This window comes from Cynocephalus volans, chromosome 10 (genome assembly GCF_027409185.1).
Source record: "Cynocephalus volans isolate mCynVol1 chromosome 10, mCynVol1.pri, whole genome shotgun sequence".
Classification (NCBI taxonomy): domain Eukaryota; kingdom Metazoa; phylum Chordata; class Mammalia; order Dermoptera; family Cynocephalidae; genus Cynocephalus; species Cynocephalus volans.
This window is the reverse complement of record NC_084469.1, coordinates 58,186,094-58,190,742: the sequence shown is the minus strand read 5'-3', so window position 1 is coordinate 58,190,742 and position 4,649 is coordinate 58,186,094.

The following is a 4,649-nucleotide window of genomic DNA, read 5'->3' as shown; positions in this document are numbered from 1 at the left end:
ACTTTATAGGTACTTCTGGCTCTCCAGAAACCTGGTGCACCAGGGTTGTGTAGAAACTGTGATCTGGGCCTGAGTTTTTTCATCAAACCGCACCCCATGCAATTCTCTCAGTACAGATTTTGATGTAAAGTCTATGTTATCTGATATAAGTATAGCTACTGCTGCTCACTTTTGTTTTCCATTTTCATGGAATATCTTTTTCCATCCCTTCACTTTCAGTCTATGTGTGTCTTTGTAGGTAAGGCATGTTTTTTGTAGACAACATAGGAATGGGTCATATTTTAAAAATTTATTTAATGGGGGAGAGGTGGGTATTAAATAAATGGGAAAAATAAATAAATAAAAATTCATTTGGTCAATGTCTTTTAATTGGGCATTTAATTCATTTACATTTAAGGTTATTGTTGATATGTGAGGTCTTACTATTGTCATTTTGTTGGTTGTTTTCTGATTGTTTTGTGTTTCTTTTGTTTCTTTCTTCCTCTCTTAGTGTTTGTCCTTACAGTTTGGTGGTTTTCTGTATTCATATGGTTGATTCCTTTTTCTTTCTAATTTGTGTATCTACTCTATCAGTAAGTTTTATGTTTTCAGATGTTTTTTATGACGGCTGTTGTTGTTCTTTCTCTTCTAGATATAGGATTCCCTTAAGCATTTCTTGTGAAGCCAGTAGGTGGTGATAATTCCCTTAAATTTTGCTTGTCTGAGAAAGACTATTTCTCCTTCATTTTTGAAGGATAGCTTTGTTGGGTATAATATTTGTGGCTGGCAGGTTTTTTTCTTTCAGTACTCTGAATATATCATTTCCTTCTCTCCTGGCCTGCAAGGTTTCTGCTGAGAAGTCTGCTGTTAGTTAGGCTAATCTGGATTCCCTTATAAGTGACTTGATGGTTTTCTCTTACTGTTTTTAGAATTCTCTCTTTGTGTTTAACTTTTGACAGTTTGACTACAATGTGTCTTGGATGCCACCTTTTTGGTGGTGAATCTCTTTGGGAACCTTTAAGCTTGGTGGATTTAGATGTTCATGTGTTTCCCAAAATTAGGGGAGTTTTCAGCTATTATTTTATGAAATAGGTATCCAATAATTTTTTGTTTTCTTCTTCTACTGAAATGCCCATAATTCAGATATTTGTTCTCTTCATAGTATCCCATAAATCTTATAGGGCTTGCTCATTTTTAAAATTATTTTTTTTCTTTTCTCTCTCTCTCTTTTTTTTTTGTCTTCCTGAGTTGCTATCTTCAAGATCAGAAATTCTTTCTTCTGCATGATCTAGTCTGTTGTTGAGATTCTAGAATGGTTTTTTTTTATTGCATTCAATGAATTTTTCAATTTCAAAATATCTGTTTTTCTTTGTTTTTTATAATGTTTATCTCTGTTAAATTTTTTGTTCAGATGAGAAATTGTCTTTCTGTTTTCAATGAATTATTCATTTGTATTCTCTTGCATCTCTGTGAGTTTCCTTTAGGTTATCAACTTGAATTTCTTTCCATCAAGTCAGCAATTTCTGATTCTTGGGATCAGTTACTAAAGCATTACTGGGTTTCTTTTGTGGTGTTATGTTTCCTTGTTTTTTCATGTTTCTTGTTTCTTTACATTGGTATTTGTGCATCTGCTGGAACAACCACCTCTTTGAATTTTGTAGAGTGGCTTGCATGGGGAAGGTCTCTCATCTGCTACTATGCTTTTGCATGTTGATTGGGTAGAGTACAATGGCTTTGCTCTGGATGGGTGCATTATTATAGACTCTGGGTAGTTTCTTCAGCTATAATCCTCTTTCGCTATGTTTGCAAGTGACTCAGTGGCCCGTGCTTGGCAGATATGTGGCAGTGGTTGCACAGCTTTGCTGGGGGTGGGCTTGACTTGTTGATTCTCAGGCTGGGGGTGTGTGCATGCTTACTATGAATCAGTTGTGCTGGGAGCAGGATCACTGAGGAGGGGTTTGCTGAACTGATTTTCTGGTTGTGGGTGTGAGCATTGGTGTGTCAGGGATTCTGGGGCTGGTTTGCCAGTGGCAGGGTCACTGAACTGATTCTCTGACTGGGACAGGCCTGCCAGGGGCACATCAGCCAGGCTGTTTCTCACATGGATTCATGTGTGTGTGCTTGCTCAAAGACTCATGGGCAGGTCCACCAGGAGCATGACAACTGTGCTGTTTGAGTCTGGAGCATGGGCATGCTTTGGCTTGGGTAGCTGGGTGCAGGTCTGCTGGGACCTGCTCCATTCTACCACTTCTTGGGGCCAGGTGGGAGGTCAAGCTTCTTTTGGTGGTTTGGGAGCATACCTGCCAAGTGAGCAGCTGCTGAATCACTTCTCAGGCAGTTGGTGAGGCTACTAGGTGGGACTGTAGAGAGGAAATATGACAAGCCACTTCTCAAATGGTGGTCAAGTTTGCTAGACAGGCTGTCAGAGAGGGGGGCTCCAGCAGCCACTCCTTGGGTGGTGGGCAAGTTTGCTAGGCGGGGCTACAGATGGGGGCTCAGCCAGTGGGTTCTCTGGTGATGGGCAATGCTGTGATGCAGGCCTAAAGAAAGGAGGTACAGCCACCCAATTTTTGGGTGGTGGATGAGACTATTAGGCAGGACTATTGAGGACAAGACCACTTTGCCACTTTTCTGGGAGGGCACATGACGGAGTTTGGAAGTGTTGTCCTCACCAAAACTCATGTGAAGGGCCGGCCCGTGGCTCACTCGGGAGAGTGCAGTGCTCAGAACACCAAGGCCTCGGGTTCGGATCCCATATACGGATGGCCAGTTCGCTCACTGGCTGACCGTGGTGCTGACAACACCAAGTCAAGGGTTAAGATCCCCTTACCGGTCATCTTTAAAAAAAAAAAAAAAAAAAAAAAAACTCATGTGAAAATTTGATTCCCAATGTGGCAGTGTTGGAAACTGATTGAATCATGGGGGTGGATCCCTCATGAATGGATTAATGCTCTCCCTGGGGGTGGGGAGATTAACGAGTGAGTATTTCACTATTAGTTCCCATGACAGCTGGTTGTTTCTGGTTGTTTAAAAGACCCTGGTACTTCCCCTCTCTCTTTTGCTTCCTCTTGCCATGTGGTCTGCTTGTACCCACCGGCTGCCTGCTACTTTCCGCCATGAGTAGAAGCAGCCTGAGGCCTGTGCCAGATGCAGCTGTCTCAGAATTGTAAGCCAAATAAGCCTTTGTTCTTTATAAATTACTGAGTTTCAGGTATTTCTGTTATAGAAACACAAACGGACTAATACAGCACAGATGCACTTTAGTTCCACCAGCTTGGGGTGTGTTTGTTAGGGTGGAGACCCTTGAGCTGTTTTTATGGGGTAGGAGCCTGGGTGCACAGACTCAGCTGACTGGTAGGGGAAATGATAGGGGGTCTGCATGTCTAATATCTGGCTGGGAACATGGGGGTGGACAAATTTGGCAGGCCTGAAATTAGCTTCCCTAGCATACAGAACTGGAGTCACTACCACTCTTTGGTTCAGGCCTCAAGCCACTAGGATCAGGGCATTGTAGCCTCTCCTGTGAGGGAGCACAGTGGCTACTTGGTCCCAGGGCAGAGTGTCTCCCACAGTGGTTCTGGTTTAAGATAGCACTGTATTGCATCAGCTTGGGTCATGAGGGTGGAGCAATGCAGTGTTTGTGATCTAGGCAGCTCCCTACACTTGGCTCTGGGCTTTCAAGGGCTCATGGAATCCTCATGAAATAGGAACTGCAGGCCTCTGTGGTGAGAATGGGGTTGGTGTGGAGCATCTGCCTACTTTTTCCCTACACAGGAAAGTCCTTCCTGTGCCAATCTTCATGGTGGTGACTTGGCATCTGGGGCTGTGTGTCCCTCTTTCTTCTTACACTGCCATCTTGGGCTTTCGTGCTCCACAGGGACTTCATCAGTCTGCTGCTTCACTCCTATGTTCTCCCACAGATGCTCCTATCAATACTTAGCTCTCTATTTGTTGGCCTGGTCCTTTTCTGTGGGAGGAACATGCCCTGGACACCTCTAGTCTGCCATCTGTCCTGCCACAATTCATCCTTCTTTTTGACTTCTCATGTATGATTTCTCCTTGCATCAGTGCCTGCTGTGCTCTGCACATAGTGGGTGATGGGGGCTGAAGTCCAGCCTACTGCTCCACTGGCAATTTTGTAATTTACCTAGCCAGGGAGTGCAAGGTTTTATAATATATTCATCCAAAGAGGCACTTGCTATAATTTGTTTGTCCAAGAGAGTCTTTACTTCACATTTGAAAGATATCTTTGCAGGGTACAGAATTCTAGGTTGATGGGTTTTTATCTCTCAACACTTTAAATATTTTACTTCACTCTCTTGCTTGCACGATTTCTGAGAATTTGAATGCATTTCTTATTTTTCTCTTCTGCAGCAAGATGTTTTTCTCCTTTGGCTTCTTTCAGGATTTTTTTTGTAGGGGAATGGAGAGGTAAGCACTAGACTCTTCCTAACATAGGCACATGAAGTCTCAAGCAATTAATTGGAAAATAAAGGTGTTGTGCTGCTATGAACTGAGTGTTTGTGTCTCCCTCCCCAAATTCATATGTTTAGGTCATAACCTCCAATGTGATGTGTCTGAGGAGGGAGTTAAAGTATAAAGCCCTCCAAACTGAGCAGTTACTTTAAGACTGAAGAAGCAAGCAGCAAGTCCATGCAGTACAAAAAGAT